Genomic DNA, 22044 nt, shown 5'->3' with positions numbered 1-22044 from the left:
ACTAGAATGCAGTGGCACAGGGAGAGAGTCTTGCTGCCCGGCCTGCCGTCCAACCCCCTTTTATCCCCAGCAGGCTCTGGTGGCATGAAAGCTCTCACATGAGGCAGGTGGGTACCCAGCTCTGTGTCCAAGCAGACCCCCTGCAAACAGCTCCCCCTTGGCCATTCCAGGAACTGGCAACATGGTCTATCCAGGAAAGACAGACCTGAAAAGGGGCTTATGTGGCCCCAAGTACTTGGGAAATATTCCAGAAGCGGGGATGTGGGCTTATCCCATGAAAGTGCTGCATCAGGACCAGGATTCCTCTTGCCTGGATCTAAAGGCAGTGCTTACTAGGCATTATCATTCTTCTTATTGAGGAGGTAGTTCCTGACCCCAAAGTGGGTATTGGAGAAAGGAGTCCAGTCAAATATAAGTGGATTTTTTTTTTGAATACTGTGGTGTATTCTGCTCATTATAAAACTTTAGATGAGGTTAAAGAAGGGAATGAGTTTGGGGACTTCCCGGGTGGCGCAGTGGTTAAGAATCTGCCTGCAAATGCAGGGGATATGGGTCCGAGCCCTGGTCCAGGAAGATCCCACATGCCGCGGAGAAACTAAGTCCGTGCGCCACAACTACTGAGCCTGCATTCTAGAGCCCTCGAGCCACAACTACTGAAGCCTGCCACAACTACTGAAGCCTGTGCACCTAGAGCCCGTGCTCCACAACAAGAGAAGCCACCGCAATGAGAAGCCTGAACACTGCAACGAAGAGTAGCCCCTGCTCGCTGCAACTAGAGAAAGCCCATGGGCAACAAGGAAGACCCAATGCAGCCAAAAATAAATAAATAAATAATTTTTTTTTTTTTAAAAAAAGAAGGGAATGAGTGTAGATGCTAGTGTTGCTACAAATGCCTCCCTGGAGGAGACCTGAACCAGGTCTCAAATGAACATCTGGGGAACATCTGTCCACTATATTTTTTATTAGCATTTATGATGGCCTTTTCACTTCATGACATCATCAGTCATATCATGTATTTTCTTAGACATTTTTCCTCTTTAAGTTTTTGTCTGGAAAACCACCCTGGCAAGACCTCAGTTTTCTGCCCATCTCTTTTTTGTGTGTCCCTCAAAATGGAGACAACTCCTTAAAGATCACCACTCCCACTCCTTGCCTTCATGGCATGTGGTTAAATAGTTTCTAAAATGTTTAGATTGGACCTCCCTGGTGGCGCAGTGGTTAAGAACCCACCTGCCAATGCAGGGGACACGGGTTCGAGCCCTGGTCCAGGAAGATCCCACATGCCGTGGAGCAACTAAGCCCATGCACCACAACTACTGAGCCTGCAGTCTAGAGCCCATGAGCCACAACTACTGAGCCCCCGTGCCACAACTACTGAAGCCTGCACGCCTAGAGCCCACGCTCCTCAACGAGAAGCCACCGCGATGAGAAGCATGCACACTGCAACAAAGAGTAGTCCCTGCTCACTGCAACTAGAGAAAGCCCGCGTGCAGCAACGAAGACCCAACGCAGCCAAAAATAAATAAATGTATTTTTTTTAAAAAGCACGGAGTGCAAAAATAAAACATAATAAAATGTTCAGATGTATTATCACATTCAAGGGCCAAGAAGGTTTCAGGAGTTTCAGAAGCGAAATGTTTGTCTGAAACAAGCTGCTTTGGATTATGTTTACATGACACAGGCGCGTTCCTCCTGGCCTTCCAAGTTTGGCCCAGAATCGTCCCCTCAGTCCTTTGTTTGGTGTCATTACAAGTAACAAATCAGAGTGTGAACATTCTCATTTTCTCTATCTCCAAAATGCCATTCTGGGATGGCCTGGGGGTGACTTAGGAAATAAATCTCAAGGCTCCGTGTAGCTGTCCTGTAGGTACTTGTCTTCCCCATGGGCCAGAGAGCATCCTTTGTGATGTTCATGTGATGTTCATGTTTATAACTGTAGAGTTTATTCTTTGGTTTAGGGCATGAAATGATGATCGGCTTACGCAGCTCCAGAGTTAAAGCAGAGAAGGTGGGGACACAGATTTCTCAGGTCTTCAATGAAACAGCTGAAGATCATTGTCCTAGCTTTTTGATGAAGTGGAAAGAATTTGGAATGTGAATCAGAGCAACTGTGCTTGATCCCAGAACCCTTGTTCTGTCCTTTGTTGCACATGCACTTGCTGAAGCCCTTGGTGGCCGAGGCATCTGGGATGCCCAGGTGGGCGGCACCACATTCAGTGGGGGATTGTGACTTGGGTCCAGGTTTTTAGCCTCCCTCAGCCTCCCTTTCCCCTTCTGTAAATAGGCAATGACACAGACCCCTCTCAGGGAGAATGGGGAAATGTAAGAAGTGGAAACAGCACATGTGGCACTTACGTGGTCAAAATAAATCATGCAGAGTAGGTGTCCTGGAGTCCAGCGGCTGCCTGGAGGAGCCAGGTGTGGTCCTGTTCTCATCCTGGGCTGGGAGCCCTGCACTGGCTGTAGCTGCTGCAGAGCAAGTTCTCCGTGGCTAGCAAAGAAGCGGAACTGCCATTTCTGTAGTACAAGAAGATTCTTGCAAGTTTAGCACCCTTCTACCCAACAAAGAAATGCATTATCTCTTTTTTTCCTTTTTTAATATTTACTTATTTTGCTGCACCAGGCCTTAGGTGTGGCATGTGGGCTCTTAGTTGTGGCAAGCATGCGGGATCTAGTTCCCTGACCAGGGATTGAACCTGGGCCCCCTGCATTGGGAGCGCGGAGTCTTAATCACTGGACCACCAGGGAAGTCCTGCATTATCTCTTCCTTGAGGCCCTGTTAAATATTGGAAAACACATTATTGAATGTAACTTGAAAATATAATTTTTAGAAAGTGACAAACATTTTAGAAAAATGAAAATTTAAAGGGTTCTAGATGCATCCGGAGCTCAGTTATGACCTTCCCCAAGATCTCTCATCTCACCCAGAACCCATCTGCCCTCACGGAGCTGAGGGAACATTCATTTTCCTGAACTCTCACGAACAGTTTCCCTCTGGATCCAGCTCCATGTAATTGGGCAGCCAGTGTCTTGGGGACACAAAGTCAGAGGAAATTCTGAGCCAGGCCCTGTATTTGCTGGGAAGGTAGAGGGACCATTTCCAATTTTTCACTTCTTGCTCAAAGCGCAAAAATGACAGGTCTGTGTGGCCTAGTTACTGCTTTCTGTCTCTCCAGGCGCCAGCACTCAGCTTCCTCCTTATTAATGTTCTGTGATGGTCCGCTCCTGGTGCTGTGTATCCATCACACAGGGTTCTTAGAGGGCAGACACCAGCAGGGAAGGTGTTGTGGGCTCACTCTCACAAATATCATCGCTTGTATTATCAGAGCAATTACAAAATACTGCTCTTAAAAAATGCAATAATAAAATACCCAACTTTGAGGACTCTCTGTATAATTTATTTGTCTGCCAACTTTCTATTTTTACGATAGAAGGTTGAACCCTGAGGGAAAATAAACCCCAGAGAAGTTTAGTTACCTTAAGTTCTTCCAGGAGATCAAGAAATTTAGACATTTTCTATCTTTTCTTTAAAAGAACATTTTTTTGCCTCCCTAATTCCATGAAAAATAAAAAGAATGAAAGAAATTGTGATTGACAGCACAAAGATCTGGAGTTCAGGAGGCTCAGAGGAATGGGGGTGGGAGTGGAGGGCGTGTGTTTTAGGCTCAAATCAGAACCATTTAAGAAAAGAAAATGATGTGGTTGCAGAATGCAGGTTCTATAAGAACAGCTGGAGAATGAAAATGTCATTTCTTAGAGAATTAATCCAACACTGCACAACTGAGGATTCCTAAAAGTCCAGGTTGATGCTGATAAAGAGCTTACCTTCTGAAAGAATGGGGTTCAATGTTCCAGCGAGGTCAGGAAAAAGAAAAATAAGAAAAACCAGGCCTGGGAAAGCTGACGAGGCTGAGGGCAGGGGACAAAATGCTCAAGGAGTTGCTGAGCCTGAAGCCACACCAAGCCAGAGGCGATGCTCAGAAAGGAAGGAGGAACTGCTGACTCCGTGTCTCCTCGTGGAACAGCAGTGCCCAAAAGCTTTGGCTGGTATCTCTCCAAGTGTGGCCTACCCACCATGCCTTGGGATGGTGTTCGTTAAAATGCAGATTCCTGGGCCCCGTCCTTGTCTTCCCGAATTAGAACCTTTCGGAATGAGAAGGTGGAATGTGCATTTTATAACATAGCCCAGGGGCGCGTTATTCTCACGTCCCTCTCCAGTGCCCTCTTACATAGTCGGACAATAAACACCAGGTCCCCGCTGTGTGGAGAAACATCCCAGGAGTGGTGTGGAGGTGCTGCTCCAGAGCCTCACACCTCACCTGTTTCTCTTCTCACAAGCAAAAAGCAGATGCAAATTGGGCAGATGGTGCGTTGCCCAGACGCGGAAGAAGCGTCAAGTCAGAAGCAGGGCGAGAGGGCAGGTTCCCACAAGTATCAGAGAACCTCGGGAGAAAATGCTAAACAGCTGTACCCAGGAAGGAGAGGAAGTGGTGGGGCAGGGGAGGGCCCCACTTCATGCCAGCGGGCCTGGGCCCTGCCTGCTCCTCTCCGCTACTCTGCCTCCTTCTCCCCCTCTTGGCTCCCCTCTCCCGGCAGAACCTCCCAGTCCCGCCCCAGCACCTGCAGGAGAACCCCAAGACCAGGACGCAGCAGGCTGGCTAACTAGCAAACCAAGAAGGCTGACCGCAGGTCTGGCCTTGACCACTGACCACCTTGGGCCTCCTCAGTTCTCTCTGCAAGCGCCCCCCTCCTCCCTCTCCCCGCTCCGCCCCACCCCCTCCTTTTACCCTCGTTCCACTACATCTGTGGCCAAGCCCGTGCGTGGCCTTGGAGCCTGCTCTGCGGGATGCGAATCCCTGAGGAGAAAAGTTTCTGGAAAGCAAACAGAAGGCTTTTGTCGGAACCCGAGCCGGGGTGAGGCCGCAGCGGACCTCCCAGCTCGGGGCTGCGACGCCGGGGTCCTCTGTCACAGATGAGGGGCCCTCCTCCTCCCGGGACGCCCTTCCTAGAGAGGTCAGCCCGCCGCTGGCTCCCGGCTCCAGACAGAGTGCGATGCCCGCGCCACCCAGTGGGCGCCACGGGAACTGCACCCCGCGAGCCCGGCTCCCTCCCGCCGCTCACGCTGGACACCGAGACAGTTAAGAACAATGCCTGGCGCCGAGTAGTGCGCGGTGTTAGGTTGCTGTCATTCCTGTGCCAGGAACGAATCCACTTTTAGCGAAAGAAGAGACCGGAATGGCAGTAATATCAACAGCGTGGAAGAAGACAGTAACATTACTATTTCGGCGGCGCTTGAAATTTTCCCCAGGGTCACGTTCTGGGCCAGTGGACTCTATCACAGCGCGTGGCAGAAGTGAGAGGTCTGCAGGACTATTACCAGTCTATGTCTTGGGGACCTTGAGGTCCATGCCTTAGAAGCATTCATTTATTCACTGAGCTGCCCTTGTCCTTTAAACTTCAGTCCCTGAAATCCGAAGGAAGCTGCCCAGGAAACTGCACCCCCTTCTGCGGCTCGGGTAGCTCTCCTATGGGTCTCGGTGCTTTTTATCTTTTCGCCTCGGAAAAGCAAAGGGATATTTTCCGCTGGCAACTTCCCCTACCTGTGGGGGCAGAGAAAGGCTCGGAGAGGGGAAGGGAGGCTTCGGAGAAGGGGAGGGTGTTGTGGATTTCACCTCCTTGCCCTGAGGATGCTGCTTCCAGCCGGGAGGTGATAGAACACCTGAATCCATCGGGCTTGTCCTCCGCCCACCAGCCCTTGACATGGCCCCCTGGCTGATGTGGGAATAGGAAAGTGGTACCTGGCGGCCAGAGCAGGACTCCTCCAGCCGACCAGGTCTGCATTCCCACACCTGAGGCTGCCTTGAAACTCTGGATACTTCCCCAGTGGGGTTTGGAAGCCTCACTGAACACCATTTGTAGAAAATCAAGTCATTGTGAAGACGTGTGTATATATGTATGTATGTATGCTTCCTCACACCAGGTACTTGCATGACTTTCCCCAATACTTGTTCAAGTGTGCCCACATGTCTCCTCAGAGAAATTTCCCCTCACCACCCTAGGACCACAGCCCCTGATCCACCTCCTCTACTCTGGCATTATTCTAGGCAGAACAGGGTAACGGAGGGAACAACTGACACTCAGAGCCAAGGAAGGGAGGGGAAGTTGTAGAAGATGAGGTGTCAGAGGTGGCCAAGGGCCAAAACAGGTGGGGTCCTGACAGCCATAGTAAGGCGTGTGACTTATGTTCTGAGTCTGAAAAGGAGGGATGTGATCTGATTTTACATTTTTTTTGGGGGGGGGCTGCTCTGCATGGCTTGCAGGATCTTAGTTCCCTGACCAGGAACTAAGAAAGCACTAAGTCCTAACCCCTGCACCACCAGGGAATTACTTTTTTTTTTTTTCTGATTTACATTTTTTAAAGATCACTCTGGCTGCCATTTGGAGAACTGATGAGGGGTGTATGGCAATAACATGAGCAGGGAGACTGGTTAGGAGGCCATCGGAAGTGACGATGTAGCTTGGCCTAGGCCAGTAGCAATAGAGATGGTGGGAGGAAGTCAGATTTGGGATATGTATCTGAGGGTGGAATGGACAGGAATCGCTGATGGATTTGGATATGATGTGTGAGGGAAAGAGAGAAATAAAGGATCCTTTTCAGGGTTTTGTCCTGAGCAACTGGAAGGATGACAACTCCTAACATGTACTGTTAGCCAGGCTAAGTCTTCTGAACCCTTGGCATATTTTAAAGTCATTACAACTTGACAACAGGGGACTTCCCTGGTGGTGCAGCCAATAAGACTCCGCGCTTCCAATGCAGGGGGCCCGGGTTTGATCCTTGGTCAGGGAACTAGATCCCACATACATGCCGTAACTAAGGAGCCCACATGCCGCAACTAAAGAGCCCACCTGCTGCAACTAAGACTCAGCACAACCAAATGAAAATAAATTTTAAAAAACTTGACAACACTCCTATGAACTAGGTGCTTTATTGTCCCCATTTTACAGAAGAAGAAATTGAGGCACAGAGTTTAATCCATTTGCATAGTTTCACATGGCTAGCAAGTGGAAAAGCTCGGATTTGAACGAACTCAGTGTTTAACTACTGCACAGCTCTTCCTCTTTATTAAAAAAGAAGTATGCCATTAACTGTGATAGGGAAGGCTTGGGGAGGAATGGGGTGTTGGGGGAGTGTGAATCCAGAGTTCTGACTTGCATGTGTTCAGAGGAGATGCCTTTCAAACGTCCAAGTTAGGTGTATGACTCTGGTCCTGGAGGCAGGTTGGGAGCATTTGGGGCTGGAGTATTAACCGTGGCAAGGAGAAAAGAGAGGTCTTGAATGGATGGTGATGGAAACTGATCTCTCAGTGCAGTCCATCAAGCCTTTGGGGCATCAGGAAGGTGTTGAGGAAATTTTGTTCTAGCAGTGCTTGTTTTCATCTGAAGATGCCATGAAAGTTCTGACCTTGCTCCAGAAAAACTGCATGTGCACACAGGTAACATCTTCCACACAACTTCAGGGTGTCCACGGGCCCTCAGGAGCCATCCATGGGCCATTCTGGTGTTACTGTCAAACCTCCCCTCACCCAGCAGCAACAACCAGAGGTTACCACATCCCATAGGGTCTGACAGGACCTCTGACCAAGTCTCCCAGCATCCTCTCTGGCTGCGTGAGGTGGCAGCTGCACCACTGGAAAAGCAGACTCGCTGGAGGGTAAGAATGGAGTCATTTTGGAATGGCTACGTAGGGCAGAGCTCCTCACCCACCCCTCCACCCCCGCAGGTGTTGCGCCTATAAATGTTTGCTTTGGGTACGACCCCATGTGGAATAGGAGGATGTGCCCACACGAAGTCTTTTGCTCTTTCATTCATCTCTAGGTGATGTTATTAACCTGGATATTCTCTAAGTTTAAAGACAAGAGTAGCTCATCGTGGGCACTGGCGGCTGTTGCTCTGTTTGTTTAGGCTGCCCCAGCTTCCAGCACGCCTCCCCTTTGGAGGGAACCCCCTTGCGTGAGTCTCGGCAGGAGGCAGGATCCATCAGGCCCTCTGGGAGTTGAAGGCCCAGGTGTTCCCCCATCTCCCCACCCCCACGGAGCTTATGGGCTCCCCGTCCTGGCCCAGGAAACTGGGGGCTCTGACCTGGGATGGGAAAAGCGCAGGGACAGAAAAGAACTCATCTGGGGCCGTGGCAGCTCGACCAGAAGACCATCGGTGAAGGCAGCGTTCCGTGCCCAGTGGCAGCAGTCCTGGCAGTGGCATTCTAACTGTAGTGTGGCCTCAGCTGGGTCTCCTGCCTTGGGACGTTACCCCAGTGTGGGTCTCCAGCCTCCCCGCTGATGACATCTGTGTGCATCCCCACATCCACTGAGGAAGCTCCTTCCGTGCTTAAGCCAGTCAGCCAGTTCCGTGCCCCCCGCCACCCGGGCTCTGCTGGAGTGGCTGTGCTGAGCTTTCAGCTGCCGTCTCGCTCTGCCTACAGTAACAGTGTTTGGGGTTCTTCTCCCGGTCCCTGAAGTTACGATTCCTGGCCTGTCAAAGCCTTGCTATGCGACTCCTGCCAGATCCCCGCCCGTGTCCCTGAATGCCCGTGCCTTACAGGAGGAGAGCTCCTCTCCCAGCGAAGCCTCTGCAGGCGAGAGCCCCTATGTCGGTAGCAGCCAGCCCCCATCATAAAGGTTATAACTACCGCTGTCATGACCCAGGGACAATGCTTTGACATTCCTGGCTCTAAATGAGTCATCAAACCTCCCAGTCTCATGTCCCTGATATTTTTTTCTGACTTCACAAGACCAGCTGAGACTGGAGTCCTCCTCCCAAGGAAGGCTGCAAGCCTCCAAGTCGGAGACTACGCTGGGAGGCCCCCAGCTTCTCCTGAGTGGGGCCTGGGCTATGGCTGGTGATGGCTGGGTCAGGATAGAGATGTCACAGCTTTTCCAAAGGCAGCAGATGACTGCAGGGTCCTCGGCACTATGTTGGAACATACCATCCTTTTTGAGAAGGAAGGAAACCCAGCAGCTCCCGACTCACGACTGTGTCCTCCTGCAGACAGTATGCAGCTGAGGTGTCCAGTCATAGTGTCTGTATGCTGGGCTCACATCTCGTGGCCACTGCGCCACCCACGGGCTGGGCAGAGCTTCCCTGGTACATGATACTCACGGCCCCGAGGATTGTTGAAACCCCGAAACACTTCCATCCTGGGAGGTAAACAGCTGCTCCTCTGAGCCCACCCCCCAACCCAACTGTGACCTGCCCATCATTACCCTGGTCCTCCCCCAAGACCCTGAAGACCTCCCCATAACCCAGCAACTGGAGGGTCACAGCTGGCACAGACACAGGGTCGGGCCGGTGGTTAAATATTTTGGGTATCACCCCCGCCCTCAGGGGTTCTCAGAGCCCATTTTCTCCTGACGTGTCTCCAGTCACCACCCACACGACTGCGCAGTCCCACTACTTCTCACCCCCAAACTAATAGCCAGCCTGTCTTCCTCACCTGCTTCAAGTCCTTCCTTCTCCAGGGAACTGTCCTGATCCCATAGGCCACGGATCTTGCCCTCATACCCACATCACACTGCCTTCCTCCAGGCTCATATGGACCCAAGGACCATATGAAGATCCTTGAGAGTCTTAAACTTATCCTTGCCCAGTTGATGGGATATAGATTCCTGTCTTATTGTTACCTGGGGGCAGCTAAGTGATGTCAGGACCTCTCGGGCCAGGGCCAAAGAGGGGAAGGTCCCAGGAAGGCCAGGACATAGCGAGTAGGACTGGCCTGAGAAGGGAAGCTCTTGAGAGAGGCCAAGCCGGATGAACTCCAGGGCTAGGAGCCATGAACAAGGCTGAGCCGGCCATCGGTCAGAGCAGGTACACACAGGTGGGGCTGAGGCAAGCGGAAGGTCAAAGGGTGGGTCACACCCAGAGTGGAATGAGGCAGAGCAGAAGGAGGTGTGGTAGGTGATCAGCTGAGTCTCAACCCCTGCATGGGGGTGGGGCTTGGGCCTTGCTCTGTGCCACGGTGGATACCTGGGAATGGAAGTTTGGAAACTCAAATCACATTTTCCCATAACGTGCCACGATTGCTTAGAAACTGCCTTCCTCAGCTGCCAGGGATCAGTGGCTTCTGACACAGACTTCATTTTTTCGTTCCATATATATATTTTTTTTTTTTTTTTTTTTTTTTTTTTTTTTTGTGGTACGCGGGCCTCTCACCGTTGTGGCCTCTCCCGTTGCGGAGCACAGGCTCCGGACGCGCAGGCTCAGCGGCCATGGCTCACGGGTCCAGCCGCTCCGCGGCATGTGGGATCCTCCAGGACCGGGGCACGAACCCGTGTCCCCTGCATCGGCAGGCGGACTCTAAACCACTGCACCACCAGGGAAGCCCCCATATATTTTTAATTGGCGTATAATTGCTCTACAATGTTGTGTTAGTTTCTGCTGTACAACAAAGTGAATCAGCTGTATGTATACATGTATCCCCTCCCTCGTGGGCCTCCCTCCCACGATGACTTTAAATCTCTCTGTTCCCTGTCAGTTAGCTAGCTGAACTTTCTACGGTGGCACCGATGAAGGTCACCATTCAGAGCCAGACCCAGATCCCGAGGGAGGGATTTCGTTGCCGTGGAGATGGAATCTGGGCTTGGCGCTGCTGGCTTGGCCGCTAGGTGTTCCTGGGGTTGACTCACAGCCCAGCACAGAGCAGGAGGACATCCTTGTGGACCCCAAACCTTTCCTTTCCCAACTTGATCCAGACCATGACTTCTGCTGGCCAGCTCTTTACCCTTGGTACCTGCTACGTGCCACCAAAACCTGGAGCCCCGGGAGCCCACAGCCAAGCCCACAGGAGCCAACCTTTGGCCTCCTTGGATCTCAGCCACACCCCAAAGACCCAGAGAAAAGTGACTCAGGTTGGACACAGTGGCTCCAAATGACCTCAAGTGACTCAAAGACAACAGAATGAGGTTGACACCCGGTGTTTCACTTACCAACTCGCTTTGTCATTTATCCGGCAGTGACTGCCATCATTTCCCAGCAGGTTTATACAGCTATTTAAATGTGGGCAGGCTGGCTAAAATCCTCTCACTCTGGCTGCGTGTCAGGATCAGTCACCTGGGGGAGCTTTGGCAATCACTGAAGCCTCGGGCCTCCTGCAGAGATTTAATGGGGCCAGGGTGGAATCCTGTGCATCTGTGTGTTTCCAGAGCTTTCCAGGTGATTCGAATGTGCAGCCAGGTTTGAAACCCATGACTCTAACATTTGATTCTGTTGGGGAGAAGGATGCTAAACTGACATACTATTTCCACCCCCAACATGGCCGTGACCACATCTGCAGCCTGGTCCATGCCCTTGGCTGGTGGGCCTCTGGTGTGAACTGAGCTATGCTCATTTCTGACCCATAATTCTTTTTTTTTTTTTTGGCCGCACAGCACGGCATGTGGGATCCTAGTTCCCCAACGAGGGATCGAACCCGCGCCCCCTGCAGTGGAAGTGCAGAGTCTTAACCACTGGACAGTCAGGGAAGTCCCCCATAATTGTCTCTGTATCCAATTCTTTCTCCTTCAGTTTTCAAAACGTTTATGTTTCTGCTTCATTCTCTGGACTGTGAGTTGAGAGTCTCATTCTATAGAACACTTCTGAAGGCAAATTATTACGTTACAAAAAAATCTAGTCATGGGAAAGTAGGTTGAGAAGGAAATAAGAAAACGTCATCTTATTCTTAGACAGTTATGGATCCCTTACCTACACTCTGTTTTGTTTTGCTTATATGTTTTTCTTACATCAACACTTTGTTATAAATCTTTTGTTTGTCTGTCTTAGCTTTTTAATTTTCGAGACTTTTGAACATACACCAAAGTAGACAGAATGCTATGATGAGCTATCACACACCCGTCAAACCCCAGCAACGTCCAAACTGGCCCCATTCCCCCCACTCTCAACAATTTAGCCCATCTTCTATTATTCTGAAGCAAATCCCAGATATCATACTATTTCATCTGTAAAAGTCTTAGTAAATCACTCAGAAAGAACTCTTTTTGTATCATAACCAGTAATTCCTGGTGTTCGAATTCCCCAACTGTCTCAAAATTATCATAAATGGATTTTTAGAAAAACAGTTTGAATCAGGGTTTAAATAAGGTTCACCTGTTGAAATTGGCTGCTATAACTTTTGTTTTAATCTATAGGTTACTCCTGTCTTTTTTTTTTTCTCTCAATTTGTTTGTTGAAGACACTGGGTTGTTTATTCTGTAGATTTGTCCACAATCTAGATTTTGCTGATAACGTTCCTATGGTGTAATTTTGCAGGATCTCTGTCCCTATTTTTCCTGTAAATTGGTACTTGGATCTAGAGCTTAATCATATTCAGGTTTGGTTTCAGTGGTGGGATATTCTTCCAACAGGAGGCACGTGATGTCTGTTTGTCTCTTTCCCTGATATTAGATGCTACAGATTCAATGCCTGAATCTTTTGAAATATCACTCTTTCAAAATAGTCATATCTGATTCTATCATTTTCTCCTTCATAGAAGTATTCCTACTTATAAATAAAGGAGGAATAATAGAATCAGATATTACTGTTTATCTACTGTTTGACACCCAGGATAATTGCTTGATTTCCTCCCTTTATTTACCATTTTCAAAACAATGAATTGCTTTCTTACCATCCTCCAACAGTGAACAATCAGAGTTTAGTTTAGTTTTTAGTATTACTATGAATTCATGGATTTTTAACACATTTGATGTGTTTCAATTCGTTGCAGTTAATATTCTTACTGATGCTCAAGTGGCCCCATTTTGATCAGCGGGAGTCTCTTCCAGTTGGTTCCTAAATCTTTTAAACATGACTTGAGAAGACTTGTACATTTTCTGCTTAGACCTAGAATCAGCCATTTCTCCCAAAGCTCTGATGCCTTTCGGTGGGAAATGGTATTTGGAGACCTCACTTTGGACGTGCAAAGTTGACATATTTTTTTATCTGACCAAAGTGTCCCCAGATTTCAGTTTCTCTATGCTGGTCTTAGAGTTAGAGTGGGTATTGGCTTTAGTTCTGAGGCCACTAGCACTGAATCCACAAATGCTGATGCTCACTAGGTGGGGAGAGACAAATACAGTCGTAAGGTGTAGGCAGCAGGTAGAGGGGGAGGCAGGTGGGGGAAGCCTTCTAGACCAGCGGTCCCCAACCTTTTTGGCACCAGGGACCAGTTTCACGGAAGACAATTTTTCCACGGCCGGGGCGGGGTGTTGGGGACCCCTGTTCTAGAGCAGTGTTTCTCAAATCTTAATGCGCGTGCAAATTACCTGGCGATCTTGTTGAAAGGCAGAGTCTGATTTAGCAGGTCCGCGGGGCATGAAATGTTGCACATCTAAAAAGCCTCCGAGGGATACAGGGATGCTTGTCCACGGCCACACTCTGAGTGGCCAGGCTCTACAAGCAATAAGCAGTAAGTGGGGTATTAGCATTAACTGCTAAAGGAGCTCAGAGCAGGGGTGAGGGAGCCATCATAGAGGAGGTGGCATTTTTGCTGTGACATTTTTTAAAAAATCAGGAGCCACAGCAACAGAGAAGTGGCATCTTCACTTTTAAATTAAAAAAAATTATTATTAAGGTATAACATTCATAGATCAAAGGGAACAAATCATAAGTGTACCACTTGATCCAGTTTTTGAGATAAAATTCACACACCATAAAATTCACCCCTTTAAAGTATACACTTCAGTCATCTTTCATACAGTCACAGAATTGTATAACCATTGCCACTAACTAATTCCAGAACATTCCCATCATACCCCAAAAGAAATCCCATATCCATTAGCACTCATTCTCCACTTCCCCCTCCCCCAGACCCCAGCAATCACTAATCTACAATATTTTCTATCTCGGTGGATTTGCCTGTTCTGGACTTTTCGTATTAATAAAATCATACTATTATATATATAGTCTTTTGTGACTGGCTTCTTTCACTAAGCATAATGTCTTCAAGGGCCATTCATGCTGTAGCATGTATCAGTACATCATTCCTTTTCATGGTTGAGTAATACACCACGGTATGGATGGGTCACATTTTGTCATTCATCACCAGCTGATAGACATTTGGGTTATTTCCCCCTTTTAGCTGTTACGAATAATGCTGCTGTAAACACTCACGCACACGTTTTCCGTGCGGCACGTATTTTCGATTCTTTGGGGTGTATGCCTAGGAGTGGAACTGCTGGGTCATAATGGTAACTCCATTAAATTTTTGAGGAACTGCCAAACTGTCTTCCAAAGCAGCTGCACCATCTAACATCTGCAGTTTGATGCATACATTTTTATACATAGCATACACCCATATCGCCACCACCCAGATTAAGAAATAGGATGTTATCAGCACTCTAGAACCCTCCCCTGACTCGACCTCTAGTTTGACCTCTGTCACCATTGATGGCTGGGACTTTGAGAGGTAGAACTGGGGAAACATTTCCACAACGAACCAGGAAGGGCTTTAAATCCAGCTTTAAATCCTTCCGTGTGGACAGGTACGCAGCTTTTCCTGTTGTACCAAGGCCTGGTGAGCAAAGAGGTTTCCTCCCTCCTCACCTCACTTCCTGCACAGCCAGTGGACCCTTTCAGAGGAATAACAAGTGGCAGGTTTGGGATCCTCTGGGAGCCTTGGGAGCAGCTGAAGTGAGGAAGCAATGTGCCTGATGCCCAAGATTCATTCTGAAGGACAACTTCAGCCCGAAGCACCCTGGTTAAGCCTGCTGTGTGGCCCATGGCTGCGATGGAGGAGTCTGCCTTTGCAATGGTCCTGTCACCATCCTCCCTGCCCCCTTAGTGTCCCCTTACCTCCCACCAGCAGGCCCTTCAGACCCCAGCCCGCCCATAGCTGCCGAGGCAGGACTTTCTGAGCAGGTCTCTGGCCAGCAGGGAACCGTGCAGGGCAGCCTTCTGTTCTGCGGCCAGAATCTGCAGAGTGTGCTCGGCCAAGCGATGCTCCCGGGAGGGCGCCCTTGCAGAGGCAGGCCTGGTGCTGCCACAGTGAGGCCCCGGCCCCGGGAGGCCCTTTCTCCTACCTCAGTGGTTCTCCTGCATCCAGCCCTGCAGTCCATCCTTTTCCCCTAAACTGGCCTTCGCCCTCTGACCTTATCCCAGCACACACAGGGAATCACACACACACACACACACACACACACACACATACACACACACACACTCAAAACTGCTCAGAGAGATTAATCTCTGACCTGCAAATCTTTTATTGCCAATGCCCTTTCCATACTAGCACCCACCCCCTCCCTGGAAGTCACTCCTGCCAGCTCCTCTAAGAGACTGTGTGAGACACCCCTTGGCAGGTGCTCTGGCCTTTCTCTCAAAATACCACCCCCGACACAAACAGCCTGAAATTGTCACGTCCCTCCAGCCCACTGTCTGGGAATCTACCACTCAGAGGTGAATTTGGGTAATCTTGAAAAGATACACATGTCCCTGGGAGGATCAATCTGCCATATATCAGGGTGTGTTAGCTTAATGGATTACTCAGCTGCCAACAGAGCTGAGAAGGGCAGCTACAGGCCTGGGGGTGTGGATGGGGAGTGGAGGGGTAGAAAACTCTGGAGCATGGCCTCCACGACAGGCAGGGTGGGCTGGGGCGTGCTGCAGGAGCTCTGGGAGTGCCCCATGCAGTCCGAGGCTCTGGAGAGGCTAAGTCCCAAGTCAGGGTCTAGAAAGGGAAATGGGAGGAAGCCAAAACGAACTTTTTAAGGTTCCATATTTTATATGCACCAGGCAGGGGTTGGAAGCCAAACTGCCTTCCTCTTCCCCGGGGTCCCCTCGCTCTTCCCACACTTTCTTTCCTGTCCTCCACACTGCCCTTCCCCTATTTCTTTCCTCTGACCCTAGAACAGAAAATAATCTCACTAGTTCTCTCTTCTCTATATTAAAGATTTGAAAGTCTTTAGGGGGCTAGCCTTAGAATCTAATGATTGTTATGGCACCACTTTTTGGGAAAATTGCATGGTCTAGCCCTGTGCCTGGCTCAGCAGATGCTCGACCAATGCTGGTTAAGTAAATAAGGGAGTAAAGGAAAGTCACTTCATTGTGAATCCCAAATGCCAGACTGGGCGGTGGCCTTTTGTAACCGATCCCTACGTGGGTGACCACTGGCTTGCCGGTGGGCACAGATCAGAGGTGTCAGGTGTCCTGGGCTCCCGCAAGATTCCAAAGATGAAGCCGGGGTGGGACCCAGGACCCAGACCCCTAATCTTGTGTGATTTCCTTCCTCGTGTCTTTGCAGCTTTTCCTTCTGGAGAGGTCAGTGGGGCAGGGACTGATGGGGTCACAGTGCCCTCTGCTGGTCCGTTTTTGTAGTCGGTTTTTACATACTTGGGTTTACATTTATGTTTACTCTTGTTTTGAATGGGCTCGGGAGAGGCTGGAAGGGTGGGTTTCTGGTTTTATTCCAGGCCCACTCTTCATGAATGTCAAGACTGAAGGTGGCGCTCAGTGATAAAAATAGATGTCGGGGTGGGCTCCCAGGCATTAATAATTTAATTGACAGTAGGTATTTTTTTATTATTTTTTTTGCAGTACATGGGCCTTTCACTGCTGTGGCCTCTCCCGCTGCGGAGCACAGGCTCCAGACGAGCAGGCTCAGCGGCCATGGCTCACAGGCCCAGCCGCTCCACAGCACGTGGGATCTTCCCGGACCGGGGCACGAACCCGTGTCCCCTGCATCGGCAGGCGGACTCTCAACCACTGCGGCACCAGGGAAGCCCTGACAGTAGGTTTTGTTTCTGTTTTAACAACCTCCCTGGCCCGAGTGCCTAAGTGTCAAGTGGAACTAGCTTCTCCTCCAGTCTTAGTGCTGCATCTCTGATGCCAATGGGTTCTCTCTCATGCTTTTAAGAGGCACAGGTCTGGTTTTCCCTGAGTGAGCTGAGAGACCTGTCTCTAAGAAAGAGAAGCAACAGTGCCCAGAGCAGGACTGGCTCCTGAACAGAGGTTGGCATTGAGTTTTCCCTCCTCATCACAAACCTTGGCTCCCCCCAAAGCCCGGCAGATACTAAAGAGCTCCTGGGTCGAAGGGTAGCGGGCAGGAGAACCATCCACAGGGGTAAAGAACCCAAGGCCACTAACCCAAACTGCGGCAGCCCCTTGCTCAATGAAGCCCCCTATCTTCCATACACCTGCTGGCCCAGCATAGAGCACTGCTTCTCAGACTACAATGGACACTGGAGTCACCTGAGAAGTCTTGTTAAAATGCAGGTCCTGATTCAGTAGGTCTGGCATATAGCCTGAGACTCTGCATTTCTAACAGGCCCCCAGGTAATGCCAATGTTGCTGGCCCAGGAACGCACGGGGAGATTCTGACATCAGAATGCTCGAGTTCAAACTCCAGCTCTGCCACTTATTCTGTGACCTCGGACAGATTACTTTCATTACCTTCTCTCTCTGAGCCTGTTTCATCCTATACAAAATAGGGAGGATGACCATTTAAATGACTTCATAGAAAGACAGACAGAATGATTTCATGGGGGTAATCGTAAGAATAAAATGAAACAGTGCAGGTGAAGATCTTAGTGCAGAGCCTGCAGTGCCCAGTACATGGCAAATATCTTTATACTCATGTGTCTGTTCAGCAAGTCCCTGTCAACTCCCTGCTATGCACTTGGCACTGCCCTGGGTCCTGCCGTAGAGCAGTGACAGAAACACAATCTCTGCTCTCAAGGAACTCACATCCGAGTAGAAGAAGACAGACCACAACAAGTGAAATAGATAGTATGTAAGTCGGTGCTAAGTGAGTTGGAGAGGAAAATAAAGCAGAGTAAAGAGGATAAGGAACGCTGGAGGTGGGGATATTTTTGTTTGTACAGATGGGGAAAGTGCCACCGAGAAGGTAACTTTGAGGTGACGGCCACACGGATAGCTGAGGAAATGGGCAGGAATGTCTGTGAGTGCAAGGGCCCTGAGGCAAGAGTGTACACGGTATGTGTGAAGAAGAACAAAGAAGCCAGTGTGGCTAGAGCCCAGAAAGAAAGGGGGAGAATAGTATGTGAGTGTGAAGGTAGCAGGGTTGATGCCACAGGGCATTGCAAGCATCAAGTTTGGATTTTGCTCTGAGAGAAATGGGCGAACACTGGAAGTTCTGAGCATAAGAGCAACGAGATCTAAGTGACATCCTAAAAGGACGAGTTTGGCTTGTTGGGGATAGACTGCAGGGGCTCCTTCTCTACTCCAGACCACTGTAATTCCTCAGAGGAGAGAGGAGTGTGCACAGACCCCTGGTAGCAGTGGTGGGAGAATACGTGTCGAATAAGTGTCACTCATGGGTAAAAACATAAAGCCATTTTCATTTTGTTTTCTATTGTCCTTTTAAATTGTCATTTTAGTGGTGTTAATTCATCCCCTTCCTCTGGATGAACACATAGCCAGGGCATGACTTCACTGGCCACTCCCAGGAAAGAGAAAGGTCCAAGGTGCTTCCCATCAGAAAGGATTTGGGGAGATCTCACCTGACTTTGTTCGGAAGGGTCCTTCCTGGGCCACCTTTCTCTTCCTTAAAAAAAGAAAAATGTTATTAGTTTTATTATACAAACGATGCATGTTCCTTGTAGAAACTTTAGAGGTTATAGATAGGCACAAAGTATGACATAAATTGTCATAATCCTACTACTCAGAGAAAACCACTGCTGTTATTCTATTCTTGTATATATCCTTCTAAGTCTTTTCAGTTCATGCAGGCCTCCCTATGTGCACACACACACACACACACACACACACACACACCAAATTTTTACCAAAAATGGGTTTATACTTTATTTCATAACTTGCTTTTTTCCATTTAACATTATATCATTAACGTCTCTTGGTGGCATTAAATATATTTCAACAACATATTATTCTTAATATCAGTGGAGCATTCCATTTTATAGATGTGCCACAATCTATTTAACCAACTGGTGTCCACTTATGTTGTTTCTGATTTTTAAATATATATATCATAAATGACTCCATGATGAGTATCCGTATAACTAAATCCTAGTGACCATCTGTAATTTTTTCCCATCTTTTAAAGCATCTGATATGTATCACTTAATTGCCCTCAGAAATATTGTATGGATTAGACTCATATTGGAGTTGCTCATCTCCCCACAAACACATCACCCATAAAAAAAATAAAAACCTTCTTGGTCACGTTTAAAAGCTGATATTGATAAAAAAAGTGTCAGGTGGGCAGAACCTTGCACCATTCTGCTCCATCACCTGCTGAAGGCATATTCCTCACCTTCTGAGTTCTCTAGAGTTGGAATTGGGGTTGGGCTTTCAGACTCATTGTTCATTCTCCAGAAGTGGGATTTTTTTCTTTTTGCGGTACGCGGGCCTCTCACTGTTGTGGCCTCTCCCACTGCGGAGCACAGGCTCCGGACACACAGGCTCAGCGGCCATGGCTCACAGGCCCAGCCGCTCCACAGCATGTGGGATCTTCCCGGACCGGGGCACGAACCCGTGTCCCCTGCATCGGCAGGCGGACTCTCAACTACTGCGCCACCAGGGAAGCCCCAGAAGTGAGATTTGATTTCTGTTTGGTTGTGTTTTGATCTAATATAGAGGGAAGTACCAAAGAGTCCCATTGATCACACGTATAGGAGGGTAAATGACCTTTCAAATACTGAAGGAGGTTCAGGGAGGCTCTAGGGGTCCCTGGAGCCAGACAGGGCAACTCCCCTTAGGAAGATGGGTAGGTAACCCATTGTCATGGAAATGGATATACTCAGACCTGTTGCATCTGAGAGAGATGGGGCTCCCATCTGTGGTGGTGGACACCTGAGCCCATCCTCACCCACCTTTTGGGGCTGGCTGCTGCCTGTGACCGAGAGAAGGGAAGCTGTGAGTGGCGGTCATGCCAGGGCCCAGGGCAGTGATGGGAATGGATGACACAGCCTGGCCTCCTCCTGGGCCCAGCCCTGCCTGCCTAATGGCTGCCAAATGACGCACCCTCCTGTTTCTCTGGTGACTGCTTGAGTCAGGGCCTGGGGCTGCAGCACCTGTTACCTGTGCGTGAGCTAGGGTGAGCCACTTACCCCTCACTCTGCTGGAATCAGACACCGAGGTTACAGGGTGGGATGCTGTGTTACAAGGGACCACTCTGTACTCTAGAACAGGCAGTCCCAATCCCCATACCATTTTTATAATTTCTTGTTGATTGATTTCCTAATATATACATCCTTCCTCCTCTCAGAACATTTATTTTTTAAAATCGGAGTAGATCAAAATTCATTTTATTGCAGACCTGGTTCTGACTGGAGGTGGGATGGAGAATTGAAGCCTTTTAATCTGAAAAACGCAGTTCTGACCTCATCATCGTTGTTCTCAGAGCAATTTTTTTAAAAGAATTGAATTCCTCTGCATGTGCTCTCATCTAACTCTCATTACACCCCCTTTGAATTAGGTGTGGTTATGCCCTCTTCACCCCCTTTGAATTAGGTGTGGTTATGCCCACGTTCCAGATGGAAAAGCAATCTGAGAGGTGAAGTGACTTACCTGCGACCACGCCACTGATTCATGTCCAGATCCAGCTGACTGCCTTCTATCTCATCTTATTGCCCTTGGAAATACAGCTAGCCCCAGAGAGCCACAGAGCACTGGCCCAGGAGTCAGAAAACCTGGGTTCTGGTCCTGGCTTTGCCACAAATGGGCTGTGTGCCTGAGGGCACCTCACTGCACCTCTCTGTGCCTCAGAATCCTCACTGTAAATTGAAGAGATTTGACCAATCTCTGACATTCCTTCTAACCATGGGGCCTCAGCTCAGGCTTGTTAGGTGGTAACAGAAAGCCACTCTGCTTAAACAGAAATGTGCACCTCGGTCCAAGGGTCCAGAGGCTCTCATGAAGCCAAGGCAGGGGCCAGCACCAGCCCAGCAGGGCCTGAGCCAGACAGTGGCTCTCCCAGCTCCCTCTGCGGAACTGCACGAGTCTCCACTTCTCTCAGTCCCTCTGTTTTATTCTTCTCTCTCTGCAAAGTGATTTATTTATTTTTTCTGTAGATCTGCGTCTTTGGCCAGTGGTGGCAGAGGCCTCTTCAGCTCCCAATTATAAGTCCAGTTCTGGGGGCCAGCTGAGTCTCACCAAATTCCAATTTCAAATTCCCAGGGAAAGAAATCGATTGGGCGAGTTGAGTTGCCTGTCCACCTTGCTTGGATCAATTGGATGCTGCAGCACAAAGCAGAAATGGTGGCCCAGGTCAGGCCAATGCCCCGCAAGAGGCTCTGTACGCGGGACAGGAATAGCATCTTTGGGAGAAGACACAAGGTTAAGTATAATTCCCTTCCAGATGACATGACATTGAGACCTACAGAAAAAGCACAAGCTCACCAGCAAAGCTGGCCCAAGAGCACACTGGCAGGAATGGCAGGCTGTGGCTCCCCAAACATCCATTCCCAAGGGCAGACATGACAGCCAGGCAGAACTATCCCCCCCCAACACACAGTGTTGTCCTTCTGCTGCCTCTGAGTTGGATGACATGGAACTAGGGCACGGGGGAGCTTGGAAAGCGTCAAGGGACAGGGACTGCAGAGACCACTGCCACCAGTCCTTGGGGGCTTGATTAGCAGTGTACGATCATTTGCACAAGAAAAGACTCAGCACTTCAACTGATCCTGACAGCCCTGTGTCCTTGATGACCTTGTCTTAGTTCTTAAAACTGGCACGTGTGGGAATCCCCCGGCAGTCCAGTGGTCAAGACCCTGGGCCCGGGGGTTCCTCCCATTGTCCAACATACACGCGTGTGTGCGTGCACACACACACACACACACACACACACTCACACGCACACTTCTGGGATCACGCAGAATGGCATCTGGTATCTTCAGGGCCTCCCTTCCTCTCTTTTGACCTGGGACATTTTCAGAACCAGGTGAAGAGGAGGGAAGCAGGGATGAGGGGGGGAAGGATCATCCTTAGGAAGACCCTAAAGATGACCTGAAGAATTTTCCACTAAACCATCAGGAAGCAAGAAGAGAGGTTGGAGGCTGAAATACACTGATTTCAATCCAAAACAGTGACACTCCTTGCACA

The 22044-nt window shown here is 49.3% G+C and overlaps 1 protein-coding gene across 2 annotated transcripts in view; it reads right to left on the bottom strand.

The window, feature by feature from the left end:
• Positions 1-2561, bottom strand: part of RALGPS2 (Ral GEF with PH domain and SH3 binding motif 2) — a 312954-nt gene extending 310393 nt beyond the window's left edge. For both annotated transcript variants that reach the window (XM_032631376.1, XM_032631382.1), the window contains exon 1: positions 2356-2561. The gene's annotated coding sequence lies outside the window, so the exon portion shown is untranslated. The remainder of the gene's footprint in view (positions 1-2355) is intronic.
• Between the last annotated feature and the right edge of the window lie 19483 nt (positions 2562-22044).

The sequence above is a fragment of the Phocoena sinus genome, chromosome 1, assembly GCF_008692025.1.
Source record: "Phocoena sinus isolate mPhoSin1 chromosome 1, mPhoSin1.pri, whole genome shotgun sequence".
NCBI lineage: Eukaryota > Metazoa > Chordata > Mammalia > Artiodactyla > Phocoenidae > Phocoena > Phocoena sinus.
Note: the sequence above shows the minus strand (reverse complement) of the source record. Positions and strands in the feature narration are given on the sequence as shown.